General features: G+C 44.1%; 1 protein-coding gene across 6 annotated transcripts in view; it reads right to left on the bottom strand.

Moving 5' to 3' along the window:
- Positions 1-22,762, bottom strand: part of NDP (norrin cystine knot growth factor NDP) — a 42,594-nt gene extending 19,832 nt beyond the window's left edge. For 2 of the 6 annotated variants that reach the window (XM_064473010.1, XM_064473044.1), the window contains exon 1: positions 4,601-4,963. The gene's annotated coding sequence lies outside the window, so the exon portion shown is untranslated. Of the gene's footprint in view, positions 1-1,408; positions 1,487-3,531; positions 4,006-4,600; positions 4,964-20,404 lie in introns of those variants that run through there. The other 4 variants (XM_064473002.1, XM_064473036.1, XM_064473018.1 and 1 more) reach the window with 3 other exon arrangements.
- Positions 22,763-23,583: the final 821 nt, after the last annotated feature.

The raw sequence follows: 23,583 nt of genomic DNA, 5'->3' as shown, positions 1-23,583 counted from the left end.
TGGCTAAAGTGCAAATATTCCCAGCCAAGCATTAGCTATAGGATTTGCTTCAGTAATTACCTCTACTTTAGTCTTATGACCCAACATGAGGAAAAATGACTCTTGGCCAAATGACAAGTTGCTGAGAGGTCTAGGGCATTTGGGCACATGTCCTTTACCTGTTGGTGTTACCAGTAGGTGGGCAGTTTTCGTTCTGTCTTTTATTGTGTTGCATGCCTGATGATTAGAGTTTGTTTTAACGTATTTCCTAGAGAACTCAAAGGACTGTAGTTATTGACTGATGCAGGAGTAGGAATAGGTTTCCCATTCTTTAATACTAAGCAAAGAAATCCCTGCCATCAGGACCAGCAGAGAGTGCTATGTGTGCTGGAGATAGCACATGATTGAAAGGGATGTTCCCTCTTTTCTGACCCTAGGGGAAAAATCCTCTCTTCTTTTCTTCTTCAAAATTCAGACCACCGTCCATATACCTTGGCTTCTGATAATTAGGGAACCTAAATATTTGACTCATGGTAACAATTTTATATCTTCTAACAAGGGGAACAGTGTTCCCCTAGGTCCCACTCTCTTTGAGCCGTGCTGCTATGAGAGTAATGCGATTGTCACTGCCATGGTATGCTTAACCTTTGCCAAACCAGAGCTGAGGCATTAATTCAGATCCTCAACTCACATGTCTTAAAGGGCAACATAACCTGTGCTGTCTCCGCAGTGCCGGACCAACACAGTTTGCAGCTCGGTAATAATACGCACGTAAATGTGACAAGTGTAAGCTGTAACAATGATTGATGCAAATAGAAAAATAACAAAGAGAAGCTGAAAAACAGTGGTATGGTGGAATTCCTAGGACCGGTGTCTCCATGGCACCAGCAGCCCAATACCCTGACACCAGAAGAAAGGCTACAGTCGTCTGTGGTAGAAAGGATCTCCGTGCCATGCAATGAAATTCCAGCAAACAGGACAAGGACTGACGGTGTCTGGAAGTGGTAGTGCCACTGCTACCCGGATAATAGTCTGAATTAGATTATGTGAAAAAAGAAGGAATATATAGACGGCCAGCTGCTCAAAGGCTTACTACAACCTTGCTTTTATTGTTCTGCTAAGTTAGAGGTGGGGCATCAGAGGGATTCCTAACATACCACTACTGAGAAATTTTAATATGTTCCACACTGACACATATAAAAAGGAAATAACAGCTGATCATAGTCAGCGGAGACTGCAGCACCTCTTCGTATGCATGCAAAGAAGTGTGGGCAAAGTGGGGTGCGCTTGGCCAGGAAGACTCAGGCACCCGAGCTAACCTGACACCAGCTGAACCTTTCTCCTGCCACTGAGCTGAGTTTCAGCAGAAGAGCTGTTGAGCAGGAAGCAAGACAGCAGGAAAAAAGGTGATCTGGGCATGGCTACTCACCCCATCCCGAGACACCAGGACATGGAGAAGGGCAGGGGAGCTGAGAGGCTGCACATTTAACACTGATGAAAAGAAACACATGTTTACACAACCGACAACGATCCGGTGGAACAAGATATCACAGAGGGCAAAAGTTTAGCTGGGCTCTGCAAAAGGGCTTTTTATGTATGGGAGGGTTGCAGTTGTAAGTGTTTTACTTTAAAAGAGTTTTTGGAAGGGTTATAAACTCTCAGAACTCCGAGAGTTCAGTTGATGGGGTTAGGGAAAAATCCTTTGCCACTGTAAGTTACCCTGTAGCTGCCTGCCATGGGGTCTCTATGTCTGTCTTTGATGAGGCCGCTTCCAGCCATGCTCAAGAGGTGGATTACTCAAATAACATGGAACTGTGGCGCAGTCTCATGTAGCAAAACTTTTCTAAAAGTCATAGAGACAAGTCTCTCCTCATACTCAGCAAGACATTAGAGATAGAGGAATTTGTAGATCTGTAATACAACTACGTAATACTTATGATTGCAATGGTAATATTTGGGGGAAAAAAGGAGGGGTTTTTTCTTCTTTCAGTTAAACAAATAATCCACCAGACTTCTTACAAAAAAGAACGTCTCAGTGGCCTCATGCAAACTTTGCACCATAGATAGTCAGCTCCCTTCAAGGTTCAAGAACAACGTTGAGCGCTTCCTAGTGCATCTAGGAGGAACAGGCAAGCCAGGAAGGGGACACAGTCAGCCCTGGGGGAGACGGGGAATGAAGCCTACTCCAGAAGGACTCCTGTCAAATGAGTCACCGCAGGCACCGATACCAGGCCCCAAGGAGGTGGCTTGCTTCCCTCCCACCTGGGCAAAAGAGATTGCAATCCTGGGAACTCAAGCAAGCAAGAACATACAGATGCTTTCAGAAGCTTTGATGCATATGAGAGATTGTTTCAGTGGAGCAGATGGTTTTGTGGAGATCAGCCATGCGTAAATAGCTACCTGGGGTATTGCTACTGCAAACCGTACACAAGACTGTCCATAACAAGTATCCTGCTCAGCAAAGGGGAATCATCAGTGTACGTGCATCTGATTAAAACCAGGCACTGCGCAAACCCAGGAAACCTACATGGGACCTTCAGGTAGAGATCTGAGCTTCTAACTACAGTAATCAGCAGCAGCCCCTAATTATATCCCTTCACTAAGTCAAACTGCATTTTATTTCATAAGCTGGAAGCATCTATTCCTTCCACATTTGCTTTTAACTGGGAAATATAGAAGCATCTTCTTATAATAATAGGTATTGCAAATGAGATCTCATTATTCCAGCAAGAGCATGTCAATGTATGTGTAAGTCACATTGGGAACGCCTGATTCAAGATGGTAAGTAATTACTCAACAAATAGTTCTAAGCTGAATGAATTATTCATGTGTATAACTGCTCACAGACATGAGTAAAGTCCCACAGCCCAAGCAAAAGTGAGCGTCATTAGTAATTCAAAAGAAGAAAAAAATAGCGATCCTAAAATGTAAATGTTATTTCGAGGAAAGACCATTATTGTGATTATTACATCTGCACTTATTGACTCCACCAGGCAGCTGGGTTGCTTCTATTAGAAAATAACTTTGCAATGAGGAACTGGTTTGAAGTGAATTTGTCCCCATTGTTGGTTTTAAATAATCATTTGCCTGTCCTTTTCCAATATGCAGAGTTCTCACCTCTCAGCCACTGGGACAGTTACAAAGTTTTAGGAACTCTTAATAGCATTTAGCATATAGGAAACATTTTTTCATCTTTAAAGAGTTGCAGAAAACTTAACAAGTAACTTGTCATGCCATCTGTCCCAGGCAGAAACAAATAAGATATGTTATGGGGAGGTTATGGGAAAAATTTAAATGAACTTGAGGGGTAGGATAAGCAATCTGCCTGACAGTCCCACAAGAGTCAGTCCACACACAGCGTCTTGCAAATTCAGATTTGCCACAAGAAAATTACCCCCCCTCAACACACACTCTGTGTGAGCCTGCTTTACTGACTCTACAGCAGTTAGCTAACATAGCACTGAGATTGCTCTTCACATGGTTCAGCTTTGTTACTCTCTTTTTTGCTACTGGACCCATTAATCTGAACTTTTACAGGATTAATTCACTCACCTCATTCCTAGCAGGGAGACAGAGCTTTCTTCCTCAGCCAGGCTCTCTCGGGGCAGTGTCCGTTCCTGCGCCTCGCAATTACACTACACTGACACTTTATCACTGGGCTCATAACAGTGAAACTCTTCTTTTGTCCCAAAGACACAGAGAACAGTTATGCTCTTGCCTCTGACGCTGATGCACAGCAAAATGATCTTCCAGCAAATGAAGAGAGCCTCCCTCCCTCCTTCAGCAGGCGGTCTGGGGTCCTGCAGCATCCTCCCATGTCAGCTACCGACTGCACAGCCACGCCGCATTACGTGTCACGCTGACAGGGTCGGCTACCTACTAAATATACCCCTCAGCGTTACAGCAAAGGCAAACACCATGGCTTTCCTCACAGGTTTCAGCCAATCAAGAGTTTATATTAAATCTGTACTAATCTATAACCAGTGCTGCCCAGTCCATAGTAAAGTTTCCCAGAATTTTGGATAAATAATGTGCAAATTAATAGTGCTCCTGCAAAGCATGACACACAAAGCTAGAAATAAATATTGCCTGTTGTTTCAAATTATTCTAAGCACTCCAGCAAATGACTGGCAAGAGAACAGCATGCATAAGTAGTGATAAAAGTAAACAGTCTAGCTCTAAACTAGCAGGCTTGCCTGTGTTCATAGAGCCCTATTGTAATGGGACAAAGAGGGTGCTGGCGATACCGGCGCTCTCTTGATGAATTCAGGGCAGAGTCCAGCACGTCCATTCACTCCAAAGCCATACAGCAAGGACCAGTGCAGAGCTGCAGACGTGAGCCCGGCATGCTCTCAAGAATAGGTGTTTAACCAAGGAAGCACACTGGGCTACCTATTTGTCTGGGTACAGGCATCTCTATGTCTCCTTCAGGCAGGAGGTATGGTTAAAGATACAAGGATAAGGAGAAACAGGTACTAAAGCTGTGTCAATTCCACATCAACACATTTTAATTTAAAAAATGGTACAAGGAGAACATGTGTGTCTGATAAAGAGATTAAGAGCTCAGTTTAAGTCCATGTAACACCCAAAATCTGGAGGAATCTCTAATTTGTGTGCTTACCTTTGGAAAATGCAATGCTCCTTCCTCCCCTCAAACTCTTCGGAGAGCTAAAAAGAGGTCCTGTTACTTCCAAATGCTTTTGTTCTTCTGTCCCTCTGTCACATGGCTTGCCTTTTATATTTGCAACACACAAAAGTTAGGGCTGTTGTTTAAGAGAGAGGGGGAGAGGGAGAGGGAGAGGGAGAGAGAGGGAATGTCAAATGGAAAAGTGCCATTGCAGTCATATATCAATCAGGGCAGCGGCAGCAGCAGCTCGCTGGCAAATGGGAATTCCACAGAAATGTGAAGCTCTTGTTATCTGAGAAATCACAAAACACCACCAGCCAAGCTCCCCTCTGCAGGGACTTCTTATTATTGGCAAGCCAGGAAATAGAAGGAAATGTAGGCGCTTTTTTGTTGTTGTTATTGTTTCAGATCTGGAGATACGTACGCTGTGGCATATGTAATCCAGTGGAATATAAATCCTGAATCAAATTCCTTCCTAAACAAATGCACTGTGTGCAAAATAAAGCAAACCACCGAGAAGCAAGGTAATAGAGCTAAGTGAAGAGTCTGAAAGTAATAATTTAAAAATTTTTATATCTGTTTGTACTTCGAAAATATCCATAGAGAAACTGCCTTTCCTCCAGGTTATTCATTGATCCCCTTTTCTCTGACACGTTTTTCTTAGATATTTTTTAACTGTGGTTGGTCTCAGATATCCTTAATTCAAGCTGTGCTGCTTTACTACAATTGGTCACCTAAATCATCTGACATTCCCTGGCTCTCCAGTTGGGTAAGCAGACGAACACTTTTCTGTAGAAATATTTGTCTGCAAATCTGCAATTCTGATGCTCAAGATAACCTGCCCTGAAATTCTGAAGTTTCTCTCAAATAAACTCAGAAGTCTGCTCACAGAAGCAGAGCTAGTTAGATTTTCAAACAAATGCTATCTTTCTGCTTTACCCACCTCCCTCTGAAGAACACCAAGCTTGAAAATGGTTATCCTTCAAAACTTTTACATAAATGTTGCATCTTTTATGCAAAAATTAATTCCCTCAGGGGCTGAAGGCAGACTTCATCCACTGGAAAACCCCACTCCCAACAAACACGTCGCAGCTCTGGATTCACCAAACCCTCCTCTCCGCTCCCACAGAGGAGCCTATTTTACTTCCCTTTGGAGTGTCCCCTGGTCGTCCTGCGGCATTACGGGAAGCACAGGCCTTAGCCAGTTAATTAAAAAATAGGCGACATAGCTGGCCATTCACAAGCTGGATCTGTTCAGAGGCACTGGCCAGCAGATGGACGGGGTCCTGTGTCGATTGTGTTTGAACTCTAAAGGAAAGTTGGTATTTGATGGATGATGTTATTAGCTAAATGTCTTATGTGGTATATGATCAAAGAACAGATGGAAATTATGCCTTAAAAATAGAATAATCTAAAAGGGGAATGGCTTGTAGATGAGTAAGCATCATGGAAACAATAAAGGAGACATTCTTTGGCTTGCTTTGCTGCAGAGCCAGGTTTGGCTGTTGGGATAAACAAATGATCCACTTAGGACTGAGATTCTCAGGATGTGAGTTTTGCCGCGCATTTTTTTCCTCATATTCAGTGTTTACATTGTTTTGCTTCTTAAGTCAATCCCAGGTTTCTCTCACTGACCATATGTGTACCAGCTCTCTGCCTCCTTCGCAGATGCCACCGCAGTAGCCCAGGGTGGATGACAGCGGAGCTCACCAGCATCTTTACCGCTGTGTAACTGCATGCTGAAATGTCACCGATGCTCTGGCACTACACTTACCTTAAACAAATAAACTACACACAACAATCTTCTTTAATTCAGCCAACACCGTCTTTAAAAACTAAGGGCATTGGACCTTTGGTCATTATGCTGCCAGGTTGTCTCTTTTTCTTCCATGCTCCAGTTGCTTGCACTAAGGACCTGCCATGTGCGACACAAAAGCCTGGCTGAGTAGCTCCTGGATTAAATCCTCCAGGAGACAGTAGATATCCTACTCACAGTTCTTACTGAAAATGATGCTTTTTTACTGGTGAAGCTTAGGTTTGGTATCTTTGTGTCATCTACAGGAGACAATATCTGCATTAATTATTTGTTGGGTACTAAGCATACATTAAATACATGACAATTCTCAATAATACCTCAAACGGTGGTATTTTTGAGAAGTGGTGCCCAGCAGTTTGCTACCATAGCTACGAGTCCCTCATACAGGAAAATCTGAAGTTACTGGACTAAAAATTTTCAAAAAAATTAATAGTGGCTTTCAATTTTTTATCTTCAACTTCAAGGCCACGTTCAGCAGTAAGTGGGAGCTAATCTGCAGTTTATTGACCTCACAAACTGGTGACTTATAAACTGACCCTCTCATTTGTGGCCTTCTGAATGAATGTACACATGATCACAAGCACAAAAGTAGAAGCATCAAATGTAGCCTCCCCCCACCTCAAGTGGGGCCTATAACTTTTTCATAGCTGTTCATAAATCTTCATCTCTCAAACACTGTGACTTAATCCCACCCATAAAACCAGTCATTTAAAGAAACAAATAAAAGCAGAAAGCACAGGAGCTCAGAGCTCAGTTTTCAAAGATGATTACACATCTGAGGTAGCCCCAGATATTAGATAAAATTTCCAGAACATCTAAGGTATCCTGCTCCTATCGGTTTTATCTGAGTTCCCTTCAGAGGGAGTTTATCTCACTTAGCAGTAGTATCCTGAAAACTAAGTTTAAGCTCTCTCATCAGCAAATGGAGAGTTTCCATCCCAAATTACTTCCAGTTCAGGCCAGTTTAAGGTTGGCATCAACAATTTTTCTCCCTCTGTGAACAACCAAAGATATTCTGCTCACTCAGTTGGACTAAATATATATTTTTTAAACAGGTAAAACTAGGTGAGATAAATTCCTTCCTCGAGGGCTCACTCTGTAATTTTGAAGAGATGGAGATTCACCTCTTCATGGGGTTCTACCAACTGCCCTGGTTCCATCCCCATGAAATGCATTGCAGACCTGCAACCCTAATTCACAGGTTTCCTTATTCCACCACTGTATTACCTACAAGATTCATGTTCGTCCTTGGAAGAGCATTGCACTACCATTACCTGCAATTCAGTGGGACTGAATTGTTTGCCCTGTTGGCATCATCAGGCACCATGTTGCTTCCTCAAAGGAGCAGGATTTCACCTCTCCATTGTGCACGTTATGAAACGCATTCAGAATTCTGCAGCAAAACCAATCTTTCACTTTCATCGGAAGGATTTTCCAGTGCTGCCATTTTGTAGACCTCCCCAGGAAATTTTTACATTCCGAGATGGTGGATAACAGAGCTCCATATCATCAAATGTACTGTCAGAACAGGGACTATTTGGTATCTGTGCTTGTTGTGTCTGCAAAGACCATGAATGGAGCACACATGCAAGGACAATTTTTAAGAGTAGATATATACTCACACAGAGACTTAAACAGGCACACTATTGCTGCAAGCAGTTAGAGAGAGTAGGATGAATAGGAATGTGGTTCAGGGAGGGACAATCCTTTGTTCCATTATTGAATTGATAAAGGGTTGGTTTATATTTGGGGCTTGGCTAAGGGTATTCTTTTCATAGATGGGAATGTAGGTGGAACTGAAAGTATTGTAATGATAGCCTAGAGTAACAAGCAACATAATATTTATAGAATTAATATATACTTTATGCAGACAAGAGGTACCCATAATTCTTAGAGGAAGCATTTTCTATCATTTTAATAATAAAATAAGTATGAGGTAAATAATAGTCCAAATAAATAAAATTACACACCCACATACATCAATGCAGGACCAGGTGGCACAAAAGCCTGTTTAGGCACTCAGTGGTTTTCACCTCTTCTGTCACCCCCATTGCGCATTCCCTTAGATTCATTTTGCAAGGATATTTAAATACTAAAACTAGATATATATTTCTGTAACCTAAATGGGCCTCTTCTTTCCATGTTTATATGTATCCATGGATGTGTGTTGTTAAGACAGAGTATCTGGAAATGTTTATTCGGCTCCTTACACATACACCATTATTAAAGCAAGGCTCCCTTCATCTAGGGAATAAGGCTGCTGGGGAGAAGACTGTGAAAATTGAGTTTGAACTATTTGCTTATTCATTTTACTAAATAAGTCCTTGTATAATCCACAGTCTATTGCCTTTGGACGATACTTGGACTTTAGTTTGACTTGAAAATGTGGCTGCAGCAGGACAAGAAGTTGGTGTCCCCCTGGTTCCTTCAGCAAGAAGTGGGAGCTGGTCGCTTAGGGCTCCCCTGCGCTGTGCTGCCTACAAGGCACAAATGGTGTTGGAATATTGGTGCTTAAAAAAGACAAGCTCAAAAGCCTGACAAAGAAAACAATATACCAAGGAGAGCTCTTGGACAAACAGTAGCTTGAACAGGTCTGTGGGAGAGAGGCAGGCGGCAGTCAGGCAGGGGAAGGTTAGCGTGAGTGATTCGAGTGCATGAAGTTGCTTCTCTTCCCTCCTAACAAAAGTTACTGCCTGCCATTAGTCACACTTGGGCTCCCCTGCGCTCACCAGAGCCGTGATGAACAGGTTGTATAGGTCACTGAAGAAGCCTGGATTCCTACACAGTTTTAAGCCTCATGGTTACCCACGTAGGTTTCACCTCTACATTACCTTCAACTACCTGACCCCTGCATCTCTTGATGATGTGTCCTTGCCTTGCTCTCTCCTACAAAGCTTTCAACTGCTTTTACAGCCCCTACAAGACTGCTGGCTGAGCAATGGCAGTGCGCCCTCCATGGCTAGCAAACATGTTCATGATCCAGCATGCTGCCGCTCCTCGCCTCCTCAGACTTTCAAACTGTGGGTGCTTCAGTTTCCTTCAGCAGGACAGCAATAGGATGCAACACTCCTGCCTAAGCACCACAGCTCCTTACATATCCAAGAACTTGTCTAGAAACTTTGTTTTCTCTGAGATCTTTGCTTTGCTGTTAAAAATTGGTTGAAATTGGACAGCTGGTTGAAACATCAATGGGAGAGACTAACATTGGGGCAGACAGAAAAAAAGGCAACTCAGTCCTATGAAAAAATAATAAATAAGAGAGTAAAGATGCCTTTTTTTTCTACCTTCAGACTGCTGGAAGGCACTGTCTCTTTCTCCTACAAAAGTCTGTGGCCACCATACTCCCTCTGCCCATCACCTTTGGAGTGATTGGCTGCACCTCTCTCTTTGCCACTCTTTATATCTAATGGAGAAAGAGGAAAGCTACTGTGCTTCTGTGAATCTCAGCAATATGGATCAACAGTTCTGCAGACACTTGTGGGATTTATCCATCCTTCCTGAAGTCAGATATCTCAGTCCCAGCTTGGCTCCTCTTATTGTCAGTGGAAACCAGAAGTAGGTACTGCCCGAAGGGCTGTTCATTTGCTGATGATAGGACCAGGTGGAATTGCCTTTTGGCAGTATCCATTTATCTCTATTAATAACAAAGGGAGCCAAGAGTGACTTGTTCGGATTTAGTCATCCAGCTGTTGGATGCCTTGGTTAGGGCAGATGAATTCCACCTTTAAGGTTGTTTCAAATTATCTTGTAAGCGTATGCGGTAGATACATTACATACCAGATATCTATAATTGTAGATAGGTCAATGCTAAATATCTTGCTTTTTTGCCAAGGCTGCAGGGAAAGTTTTGTGTTAAACAGTGTGGGATAATGACACTTGATGTGTAGTGTGCAATTTGCAGTATATTTCTTCCATCCGATAGAGGACGAAAGGGCCTCTCTGTGAAGACCTGTAGTCTGTCAAATGCTTATCCAAGTATCAAAGAACAGTTACGATCTGTCCTACAGGACCCCCAAACCACATCTAAAAGCAGGCTGTACTAACCCCAGTCTCTTGTAGGAAGGAGTTATAATCATGCCCCCCAGGTTTCTAGTGTGGAGTTTGAGATTTATTTGGAATACAGCTTACATGTGGTGTCTCCGGCAATTTCTCCCATGCTTCTCCAGCATTTACCTCTCCACCCTCTCATGTGGGTGATACATGGTGCACCTTAGGCTCCAGAGTTGATCTCTCTACCCCACCATCCCAAACCACAAACAATAACATTTCTGCTGTTTCCTGTGCCCCGTGTTCCTCAAGAGGTCAGAGTTTGTCAGAAAGTCTTAAACAGCATCCGGTGGCACAACTGGTAGTTTTGCCTGGGTAAAACCTGGGAATTAATGTTTCTAAATGTGGTTTAAAGTAGCTTGCCTCAGCAAGGGTCAGATCCTGAGGGCTTCTTTGTAGCTTGCATATCACCGAGGGTCAAACTGTAGCTTCATTTCTAGGACAGTTGGCACAAGAGAGACAAAACACTGACTGAGGTGGCAGGAGTATCTCCACTTAATTGAGAAAGGCATTGTTGCCTTCCTCAGATTAATGTCAGGTTAGGACTGTGATTTGAACATTTCCATAACGACAAAAACCTTCCCATAAATTCACTTACAGCAGCAAATATGACCTGGCAAGATACAGCCAGATAATAATAATGGCAACCTTATTTTGTTGCAGTCTCCTGCCAATACCCACATGATGTGATTTTCTTGCAGTAAAAATACAATAAGTAAAGTGGAGGAGACATTTTTCTATGCTATTTACTGTGAAAAACTAAAACTTGTTAATTTGTCTACCACCCAGGTTTGTGAGGCCACTCCCTGTGCAAAACCTCATGTTTAAAAAAGAAACGTTAAATGAAAGTCAGTCTCAGCTAAACAATGTGGGTTAAAACTGCAGGGCAGCTTGCCGTATGTGAAGTTGCTGAGAAGAAATGCTATTTAGAGCAGGAAATTGGTGATTCATAATTGACATTAACTCCAGTTACCCTCCAATGTGCATGCTGTACTTCATGTGAAATTATTATAAGCAAAGAAAGGCCATTCCCTTGAGCAAGTTCAAGTTAATGTTTAGGAAACCATTTAAGTTATTATTAGGACAAAAGTCATTACAGTGGAATGGTCGGATGCTCAGACTGCACCCTCAGCTGCAAAACCTGGGCATTTTAATACCTCTTTGCAGGTAGCTCTTCAGACATATGGTCATTTTGGCCAGTTTGCTGAAATCACAGCTTCACAAATATCCCCAGTCAAAATTCCCACCTGCTAAACAGGGCCAGAAAAAAGTCCCCAGTTGGCACTCCCTTTGGGCAGCTTTCTATTGCACCAAAATCCATGCTAGTCTCTAGTTTTACGCACACAGAAGTCTCTTTGAACTCAGATGAACTCCTGGAGCCCCAGCAGTTGGTGGGAGCAGAGCCACAAGGACAGGTCCGCACAGAGCTGCACGCAGACCCCAGCTTCAATGCAATATATGCCTATGCTGTCAGATGCCAAGACTACAGAAGGCATCTTACTGCAATTCAGACCGTAGAAGGAGACAGCCTAGGGGCCGGATCCTCACCTAATGAGAGCTGGCAACACTCTGTGGTTTTTCGTGCAACCCACGACCTTGCACTAGGTGCAAATTTGGTGCCACCACTGCCTGGTCCTTGACAGCTGGATGCTCTGCCTTCTGGTCTCCGCAGCAGAGGTGAAGCTCACTGAACTTCCTTAGAGTACTGCAGTTTATTCAGTCCAAATGAACACATGAACTTAATTATTCCGCCATACTATAAGCCTAGACTAAGGAATTAAATAGATCTTGTTATGGATTTTGATGTGAGTGAAGTTTTGGCATCTTATGCAGTTTTTTATGACTTTTTTTTCAAATAAAAGCAAGAACATCTTTCTCATATAGAATATGCCTCAAACTGCAAGTGTAAATCAGAGGCAGACTTCAGGTACAGAAAAAGAGTAGACTCATACGGTTATAAATTTAAGCACCATTGAACTTGAGAAAAGCACTTTAAACCACTGCCTCGTTACTACCTTTAGAAAGGAGTGATTTGGATTCCTCTCTACAAGGAGAGACGCTCTGCAGGCCCTATGCTGTGCACGACCAAGGACCACATAAGAAAAGCCAGATAAATAAGAGGTTTGCAAATAGAGGGTACAAAAAGGAAAGTTTGCCCTCGTGTGGCAGAGCCAAAGCTACAGTTTTAGGAGCTTCAGGAATAGACTCTGGCAAGAGCCTCCCTTGCAATTGCTGCCTGGGGCAGGGCTTGGAGGCTACTGCAGGAAGCAGAATTAACTCTGGAGAAAGGAATTAGGATTTCCCAAGCGAAGGAATTCAACCAGAATAGAGTGAGGCTGATGAAAGTATGGGCAGACTCTGAAACACCTCAGAAGAGGGCCCTGAAATGGAAGGGCAAGCTGAGTCTGCTGTGCTGGGAGACACTGAAAGATGATATATGACGCATGTGCCTTGGCAAGCTGCAGCTACACCCAGCATTTGGGAAAAGATGCAAAAATCACAACAGATTACGTTGTCTGAGAAAGAATAAACATGAACCTATGGTCCACAGCATGGGTGAGGAGGATGGTGACAGCACCATTACAGGGAAGGCTCCTTATTCACAGGAGCCATGAAAAATGCTGTGGCAGAAGATAAAAGGACAACCAGACCGTAGGCAAATGGCAATAATCAATTTTCAGCTGGACAGAGCTGCACAGGCTGATAAGGTGTCTGACAGGGTTACGAGCACTGAAAGAAAAGCTACAGGCAGCATAAGGTAAGAAAAGAAAGGGCTCAGAAGGGCTGTTCCCCACTGAAGGAGATAAAGGCATGTGCAAATGAAAGAGAGAGTTCACAATAGTGTCAGGGATTTTTAAAATGTCACATCCTTGATCTCATCCCCTGGGCAAACGCACTGGAATCAAAACAATAGTGGAAAAGGCTGAGGGACTTCAGGGAGTAGAGATGGCCTCTGCAAACTGCAGAGCAGAGCACAAAAGCACCTCACCCTCCCCATCCCCATTCCAGGGGGATGCCTGGAGCTTCTAACCCCCAGCCCTGGGTGAGGGCTGCAAGCGCACTGCCCTGGGAATCAGCAGTCCAGGGGAATACTCAGCCCTGGAGGGACTCTACATCCATCCACAGGAGGAGATGTTGCTTCCTTAACAAATAAGGAAAATTAATTCAGTACCTGAACAGAGCATGTTTTCCTCTTCTCCCAGAGGGGAATGGCTTTTAGGAGGCGGTTGATACCACGCACTACACCTGACACACCAGGCCGTGCCCTTGGGCAGGCGCTGGTATCGAAACAGAGTGTGCATTCAGCATCCTCATTTCAGAGATGTCCTTGCCTCACTGATGTTGGGGCAGTGATAAATACTGGACATGTTTCTCAGGAAAAGAAACCCTTCAAGAAAAGCCACCTTTTGACTGCATAAAGCTTCCTGGTCTCCATACACAATCTTGTTGTTTAAAGGGAAGAAAATTTATAGATCTGAGCTTGAGAAATGGCTCAGCCTCCTGCAGCTGCAGCAAAGCTGACGACAACTACCAATTCCATGCAACAGAAATCACATGCCTGGCAGGGGGAATAGCACAGCAAGGGTGCAGGCAGGTCCTGGTAGGGCTGAAATCATTACTGATACATCTATCCCGACAGACAAGGAAAGGATGCAAAGTATCCTTGGGATGGTGACCTGTATGGGGAAAAAACCCACAGCACCAGCAAGCTCACGAGGCTCGTGGGCAGTTCGAGCCAGTGCTCACAGTATGTAAATTTTAATAAAGACTTTGTGAAAGAGGAGGAAACCTTTAAAGAACCCTTGACCCTGCACTGCTGTGAGAGTAAGCTTAAAACAGACACCTCCAAGCAAAGCATAAGTGAATCCCATGTCTGGAGATCAGCATTTTGTGTATCATGCACAAGGTGCCTGCCCATGGCCCCAAGAGTGAAGGAGAAAGCAGATCTGGATGCCATTGCGTAGAGTACAGACTGAGATTGCCAAAGGTGCTGCCCAGGCTGTTGTCTCACAGACAGCGGTTCAAGCTGTTGGCCAGGATGAAGGGACCAGGTTTTCCCACTACCTAGTAAGCCTTAAAGGGAAAATTTTCAGTCCTAAAAGAAATCTTTGAAGGTTGAAGGACACAGGAAGGGCAGTAAGGGTCTGGACATGTTGCTAACTAGAAGAGGCTTATGCAGCAAGCTTAGGTGTGGTTTCCTGCTGGTCCATACTGCACAAGTGTTAGCCCACTCCTTGGCTCTTTTTTGGGCCACCCCAGCTGGCTGCCTCCAAGACAAACCTCACAGAGAAGGAGCTAGGACTTACTGATGTTGCTGTGAGCCCATGGCCTTGGGGCTGGGACTCAGCTACATTAACTGAAAACCCTTGGAAAATAGGTGGAAAGATTTGGGGTTTGCCACAGACATTGTACCTGATGTAAGAATACCCGACAAGGGCACAGCCTCATGGGGACAAGTCAGACCCTAAGGTATGGGTTTGGAAATGCAACCAGTTGTCCTTGTAAGCCCCTACTCAGTTTGTCCCATTACAGCAGGCTAGGGCTAAGCTCCAGAGCTCAGAACAGCCAGTGGGCTTGCTGCTTCCTAACAGCATCAGTGCAGACATCTCAGGCAAAGCCAGCACCTTAGCTTGACAGTGAAAGTCTCTTCAGAGGCTCACCAAGCACCACTGCTTAGTACATGGCCTATATGGCATTAACTTCTGTGCTGCTGGTTCCTTCTTATGTTTATTGTTTAACCTGGTAGGAAAGAAATAGGAAACTTGTTTGGGATGCTCTTGTAAGAGCTAGCTGGAATTACAGTTGTGAGTTGCAGACTTCCTTGCTGGGCTGGACTGATCACTTACAACTCAGCCACTGCATGAACAACTAAATGAATGAATAAACAAATTAATTATACAGGGCTTTGCCAGGTTTCCTGGTTTCTGAGCTGCACAGATTTGGCTGTGAATGCCAACAGCTCTGCACTGTGGGCTGGCTCAGTCAGAACTGGTCCAAAGCTTGTAAAAGCTCTGGCTATTCACCCCCTCCTCAACTGTGCCGTCACAGTGCCCTTGGCTGCACTGAAACCCTGGGTAGCTACAACCTGTGCAAGATTAGGTTGGGGTTGCAGTTTTCTACTAGCCTGTAACATCCATTTGCACTGACTGTAAGAGATGCTGTGGAACTGGAGTGCCTCAAACGGCTAAGTTCATGCCCTCTACTTCAAAAGGCTACTCCGGAAAGTAAAGTGGCAAAGCTGAAGCCCTAGTTTGCAAAAACTGCCAGTTTGCATTAATTCTGACAGTGAGACCCCTAAATTTACACCGGCTCTAAATATACTCTTCCAATTTTACAGTCATAGTATCTAATTTGGTATTTTCAATACTTATTGATCTAATAAATTCAATGAATGGGATGGAGCAGTTGTATGGTTTCAATGCTTAAAACATCGCACTGTAGGGTGCTGATTTCTCATGGTAAGTTTAGGAAGGAATCATGGCTGTGCTCTAGGCTTTCTAAAAAACCTCCAGAGTTTGCAGACATGGTAGTTGCAATTTATTGTACTGTTGTTCAACGCAGAAAAGGGATGGTCAGCCCGTAGGATTTGTTGCCATTTTGTTCTTCTGCAGTTGTTGTTCTGGCTTAAAACAGGCAGAACTCAAAGTTAGTTGTCAAGAGAGACATACACTCACAACCTGCAGGACTGATTGTTTTAGTGATAGGGAACTGTGTACAACCCGATATGATATAGATGCAGCAGCAGCAGAGCAGACTGTTAGTGCAATGAAGGCACTGTGAACTGTGCATGCAATTCCTGCACCTCAGCCTCTGTTATCACGACTGCACTCACTGTGCATGCCTGAGCTGCCCATCCCTGGATTTGTCATCTGCAAATAGTCACGCAAACTCATGCATTTAGGGAAGTAGGTCAAACCCGTTCAACTATCTGGAGGACCAGGAGCTATAGTGTAGGTAAGACTGGCATTTTTGGTACTATGTCTTCTAAAGCTGCTTACAGCATAGTTAGATAACACTGCAGGAGAAATACCCATCCAATACCTCCAAATCTCTCCCCTCTTGACACTGGGCATGAATTGCAGCTTCTAGATCTCCCACAGGACTGGAAAGTCATGGTGACAGTCCACTCAGAAAGTGCTGTGGTGCCAGAGCCCTCAGGCAGGAGAGCTTCGCCACCATGGCAGGGCAGCATGGACGCCAGTCCCGGCTATGGAGGGCTCTAAACCGCAAGGCTGCTCACAGGAACAGTCTGTACCACAAGCTTGGCTGCTCCTCACCACCAGCATCTACTGCTGGCCACTGCTGGAGATGGTGTGCTGGCTGGGTGGACCTCCGCCTAGTGCAGTGCAGCCATGCTTAGGGTTTTGTGATTGATGTGATAAGACATGTTACAGCACGGCGCAGCTTAGCATGATAGTTTGCTGAATTAAGTGAATCAAATGATAAAGTCCAGATGAAATGGCTCTTTTCATTCATTCATGAAAGACTTCTTCAGAACAGAATTTCTCAAAATTTTTAACAGCAAGCCTTTGATAAAGAAAAGCAATATCATGGTTTGTTGACTTCGTCTGGGGATTTCAGTTGTGGCTTTTTTTCTCAGATTGTTACATTTTCATAGAATATTTCATTTGCATTTGTGCTGTACTTTCCTGGAAAAAATGATGCTTTAGAAAAATGAAATTATGTTTTCTGGAGTTTTAAAATAGTAAAATTACAATCCAGATTCTCTGTAGTTGTAAATCAAATCCATTTATTTCAATGGCCTAGTCTGCAGAGCTTGAGAGGCCAGCTCTATCTGTCCAGTCCGTAACAAACTGAAGAACATCTTTGTTCAGCACAGCAGTCTCAGACTGCTCATAACACTCAAGCATTGATGTCTCTATATAAGCAGTTTCTTTAGTTACCATTGCCAGTTCTGACTTTCCAGGTGAAGGCAGCCACCTTGCCAAAATGCTGAAATCATTTATCACCTGTCATGAAGGAGGGAGTTTGTTGGCGTCCTCCTGCACAGGGAGACATGCTTTGATCCCAAAGTATTCCATCTATGGTATAGTAAGACAAAGCACCACCTGCTATGAAGTTTGGAAGACTATATAAAATTTCATTTATGTACATTACCATCTTGTCTGACACAGGAGCATCACACAAACAAGAAGCAAAAAAATTTGTAACTGTTTTGTGGCCAGCACAGATACATCTAATTTATGACAGAGAGCTAATAAGATAATTTCTCTTCCAAATAAACAAATCCTCCCAGGAGGTGTGCAGTGACTTCATTTATACAGCCTTAAATGAAAAGATTGTCTGTAGTCAACAAGTGAACATAATGCTACCAAATAAAAAATACAGAGATCCAGAAGATCTGATAAACCTCTCTGGTAATTCTGATGTGTACAAAGGACCAGAAATCTAAAAATAAGAACAAAACCTGCCAGTCAATAGCTAACTAATTTGCAGATATTCAGCGAGTAAAGCTCAATCAGCAGCAACACCCCACCGCTGCCTGCAGATGCAGAGCAATAGGCAGGAGCATCACCTGGAGAGACAAGCTCTAGTGCTCACTAACACACGTCACCATGTCCAAGTCCCTCTGATGCTCCAGAGTTGCCATCCAACTTGGTGGTTGGTGCCAGAGGAAGCTGGTGAAATAGGCTTGGGTTCTGGCGCTGTGGCAGCAGGGGTGGGGCAGTCCCAGCCCCGCTTCGCAGACACTGTGCTGTGTTGGCCTGGGTACAACCCCTCATGGCACCCAAAGCATCAGGATCCTGCACTTCCACTCCATTATAAACACAGTACTTCTGCAGAGCAGTGTTTTTCAGACACAGACCAAAGACACATTAATTGCAATGACTTGGGCTATTCCCTTGTCATTCCTGCTGTATCCCTTAAATTGTTTGGCTTTGTATCCGGGTTTAGGGGGTGAAGGTCCCTGATAAATAGCAGATCCCTACTTGGCATCATGCATGCTGCAACACTCAAAGGCAAGATGCACGAGAGGCTTGTGAATCTCATTTGAAGGTTTTCATTCTTGTCTTCAACTCACACAAAGGCGGGGGAATGAACAACCCCTTCAGCCCTTGTGCAGGAAAGCCAGGCTGAAGCACGGTCTGGCATCATGTTTCACCCATATGAAGAAATGTAGGTCTGGCAGGGTCAGTTGGGAGCATTGCTCCCCCAAAACTTACCTCCCGGTTTCAGCCTTTGTGCCCAGTGCCCTCCCCAGGGACACGCAGTGGGTCACTGCCACCCACAAAGCCATGGGGCAATTTTGGCAACTGGAAACTGAAACCACATGTGAGAAAGGAAAACAAAAGAAGATGGTTGGAGCAGCTCTGACTTGTGCTAGGCAGCTGTGGGCTTTCTCAGGAGGGCATTTGTCCTGCAGCCCAGGAAGGGAGGTGAGAAAAGGGCCTATTACACTTCCCAGCATGTCTGTGGGATGCCTGCACTGTCCAGCCACCCACTGGGGGCCAAACACCAGTGACCAGAAAGTGACTGCCTTCGGGGGGGCTATGGGGTCTTGCTGTTTTGAAACAGCAGGTCATTTATATATATAGGTCTGGAAAGGTGGGTGCAGGGTTGGAAGATTTCAGGAATCATTTACATGACTTTTTTTTTAACTTGGTCCATCTGTACTACCACAACACTCCTTTTCCCAAAAGAAAGCTAGAGCCTTTAGATCACATACAGAGATGGCATAACTTTTTTCTTCTTCCTTTGCAGTGCAGCTGCAGAGGCTGTACACACAGATCAGTGCAATGTACAGTTCTCATTTAGATTCAAGTACAGTTCCAGTAACTGTTGGCAAGCGTTACTCAACACAGCAAGGTCTATTTCTTTTTTCTTGTTCGCTTTCCAAATGAAGACTACATTCCAGTCCCTTTTTTAATGGGGAAAGCCTATCTATTGCTCTTTTCTCACTGTTTTTCTCCCCTCGGTAGAGAACCCCTGCTTTAATGCAAGGATTTTGAAGTAAAACAAAGTGATTTTTTCATGTTAAGAATTTGCCCAGACACTAAACATGGTTAAATGTCATCTTCCATTTTCTGTCATGTCCTTATAAATTAATTAATCCAAATACTTTTCAGCAAATTTGTTCTCAAGAAAAAAAAAAAATCCAAGCTGTTTTATTTCCTTTGCCCCATTTCTTGCTTTCTATTGAAGTTTGAAATTTTTTGTTAGAACTTCCTGGAACAGGAACAAAAATAATTCAACTTATTGCTGGGTCAGAAGGCGAAGTGTTTGGTGGGAAAATGGTGGGGAGATAGTAAGAGCAAACAAGGCAAAAAAGGCTTGTATTTACTGAATCTCTAACTTTCAAGTGTCCAACCTACAACTGGTATTGCCAGCCAAGCCCGACATTTCTGCATTTTCTTTTGACATTTGAAGATTAAGTAAACCGTGTTTACGTGCGATAGTACCAGCAGACACTTGACTCCGGCCTCTCCCCACCTCTTCAGGACTTGTCGCCAAAGCGATACCATGGAAACAGCATCGCAGAGATGGCAGGGAATATGCGCCCCTACTGGAGACCACCACTATTAACTAATCTCCTGATTTAAGGGAGCATTGACATAATCTCCAGCCCTGCTTGATTTCTGTACTGAGCAGTTGCTATAGGTCTGCGTGCATGTGCAAACCTACCTACCTGATAGACATGTGCTTGTTGTCTCTAGAATTGTTTTTTTTTTTTGCCCCTTAAAATTTTAGCAAGGATACAATTAGGGATACCAGTTAATGGCTACTGTTTGTTTTATAAAGTAAACGTGAAGCAATTGACTGTAAGTATCAAGTCTGTAGTGCTTTGTAGAGGAGTGATTAGAAAAACTCTAAAAGTCTACTTAAAAGTACTCCACTTTCTAAAGGTTTCTGAAATGTATCTGAGAGTGGCTTGCAAAACCAGCATATTGACATTGCCTTTATTTATCATTTACCTTTTGATCCTGCTTCTTGTGGCTACAAGTTCGTTTCAGCAACTTTGCTTGATGCCAGGTGAGAACAGCCTCAAGGCTTTCTTTTTCTTGAGGATTCCCACCCTATAGCAAATGAAAACAGATACGTGCCAGATGTGGGTGGAAGGAGGAAGGGGAGGCAGGCAGGGATGGAGGGAGGAAGGAAGGAAGAAAGAGAAGGAAGAAGGAAAGAAAGGAAGAAAGAGAAGGAAAGAAGGAAAGAAAAGAAGGGGAGGAATGGAAAGAAAGAAAATTAAGAAAAGAAAATGCAAGCTTTTTTATAACCTTGATTTAACATCCAGTCTGAGCCAAACCTGTTTTACAGAATATGTTTCCTTAGGGGATTATAATGCAACTACTAGAGAGAAACCAGCATGATCTGACACAGCATGAACTATTCAGCAGCCTGCTAAAAATACGAATAGCTCATAATGACAGGAGAATCAAACTGTAACTGCCTGGAATGTGAGATTATAAAATGTGAGATTATAAAATATCACGATCCAGATTGAAATTCAATATGTTTGTTGAAGTTGTCAGCAGAGGCACACAGACTGTTGGAAAACAGTCAGTGCATTGCCTACAGCTGCTAACAGTGGTCTTTGGACAAGGCAAGAAGTTGCAAGTTTTAAATAAAAATAAACAACAAAAAAAAGGGCTTCTGATATCAGTCCAAAGTATTAAAAAATGGAAAATGTAATGGGAAGCAAGTAGTGAAAAGCCAGCCCTGGAGGGGTGAAAAAGGCAGCCGTAGCCTGTAACACTGATGTCCCAAAGGCAAAAGGCACATTACCCTTACCCAGCGGGGTCTTCAGAAGGTACTTTGCAATGCCCTTGCGAAGTCTGTGCTGCCTAGGGATTGCAGTATTTAAAGGGATTTGGTACCAGAAACTCTCAGATTAGGTAATTTTACATGCACCAAGTTAAATATCAAAGAGAGAACTAGCCAGCTTGCCAGGCTAGCCACCAGTGGTAGCAAAGGTAAGTAATAGCACTAAAGTATCCCCATTCAGGTAAGCAGTTAAACAAATGTTTAGACTGAGCACATGACTTAAGCATTTACTTAAGTGATTTAATACACTGAGGCCAGATTAATGAAATTCAACTGCTATTCATCCCACCACACGAAAGCATCCTCCATGGCATAGATATGAAAGCAAATAAGATAAAAGGAAAGATGAAATAAGCAAAGAGGTGCTACTTACCTGTGCTATGCATTTTGTCTTTTTTATGGAGCCATTTGTAACCATTCCTAAGCATGGTTTGTATTACGGCTGGATCACAGACGACACCTACCATGCAGCTGTTTACATCTGGCACACAGGTGTTTGACTGTTGTTTCCCAGGAGCAGATGGATGCCTTAGAGGGACCTTTCAGAACTTAGATGCAGAGACAGAGAGGAGGAAAAGGAGAGGCTCTTCACTGTTCCCTACCTCTGTTACCTCCCTATTAAGCCTCCTATTATAAAATACAAGCCAACTTAAGCAGAAATACTGATTGGGAAACCCTCCTGATTTTCCTCTAAGGTAGTGAAAAGTGCAGTAGTGAATACGCGCAGGAGTACAGGGCAAGTTGACTAGAAAAAAAGAGAGCATTAACAATATTGCACAGCAATTCAGGTAAAGCCTCCAGCAACAGGAACTCAAGGTACAGCCTTTGGCTGCGCTGGGATTGCAGTGTCCCCCCTGACCCAGGGGCCAGAAATGGGTGCATTAGACCAAAAAGCTGACAAATGCTCCCGGCTGCCTGGCAGTGTGATTTTGCACATGCACCAAGGAGCATGGCAACTCCCGATAGCCCCAGTGCTTCCTTCTCTGGGTCTGTAACTGCTCTCCTTTTGGTTCATGTCCTGGAAGGCCAATTTTTTAAGTGTACGTTTCTATTCTCTGAGTTGCTCCTGTGGCTGCAGTGATAAGGCAGGAGGAGCTTCCCAATGAATCCAGCACTTGTTAAAAACCCTTCTGTATGATGAAGAGCTTAGCGCTTCAATTCCCCGTAAGCTGAGCAGCCAGTCCCATTTCTGAAAGCCTGTTTACCCTCGTCTGCTCCGAGGCCATATGCTAGTCTGACCCTAGGCAAACTGGGTCTGGAGAGCAGAACTTTTGCCCACCTGATAATGTGAAGCCAGTGAAAAACAGGCTGCAAGGGGGATGCACCACCCCATCTTGCCTGCATTCTCCCACCCATCATAGCAGGGGAGAGAGGAAAGCTATGGGGCTATGGGAGGAGGCAGGACAGGACGAATGAGCAGGAATTTGCTACCAGCCTGGCACTTTCAGAGCCAAGTACTCCAGGGCTTTGGCAGGGAGGTTTTGTTTGAGAGGAACAATGCAACAGACAGGGGTGTAACAAAGAGACCTTTGTGAACACGACTGGCCTGTAGCACAGGATAAGGACTTCTTTTCAGGCTGGCTGCCTGGAATACTGAAGAAGGACAAACAGCTTCCCAAGTCAGGGCAATATGACTGAAAATCCCAGTATATGCCCCTATCTCCCTGTCTGTGCAACTCCTCAGCCATGCAGCAACTCCTTCCTCCGTGGGAGGACTTGAGCGAAAAAGAGGGGGATAGGCAGGAGGTCAGGCAGCAGGCAGAGCAGGCAGCCCTTTGCATGCGCGCACACGTAGCGCTGGCAGCCGGAGCCTGGCTGCTGGCGGAGGCCGGTCAGCTGCCTGGCTGCAGAGTTTGGGAAGCCCTGCGGCACACAAAGGTTGCACTGAGACAACAGTTCTGAGTTCAGTGCTTTTGCGCTCCTGAGCCAACAGCACACAAAAAACCACCAACTTTGGCAGATCTTCTGGTTCCAACTTTCCTGAAGAATTATCACAAGGCAGGGAAACGATCTTCAGCCCTTCCTCACACAGAAAGCTGAGGATTTTTTCCATGGGCTGGGTAACATGAAGCACCCCAAATCAGCACCATTCATGCTACCACAGCCAAGCACCACCTGTGCAACAACATCCCCAGTGAGAGCATTGCAGCCTCTCTTAAGAACGTGCAAAATAAAATGTAGTCACAGATTCCCAACCCAAACACACTACCAAACTCACCCACTTCATCCCTGACCCCACCAATATTTTTTTTAATAATAAATTCAGGCCACAGGCACCTAGTTTACCCCAAAATACACCAAGTTCTTTATAACCAACTTCATAGAAGAT

The sequence above is a fragment of the Phalacrocorax carbo genome, chromosome 1 (genome assembly GCF_963921805.1).
Source record: "Phalacrocorax carbo chromosome 1, bPhaCar2.1, whole genome shotgun sequence".
Lineage (NCBI taxonomy): Eukaryota > Metazoa > Chordata > Aves > Suliformes > Phalacrocoracidae > Phalacrocorax > Phalacrocorax carbo.
The sequence above is the reverse complement of the archived record's forward strand: the minus strand, read 5'-3'. Positions and strand labels throughout refer to the sequence as shown.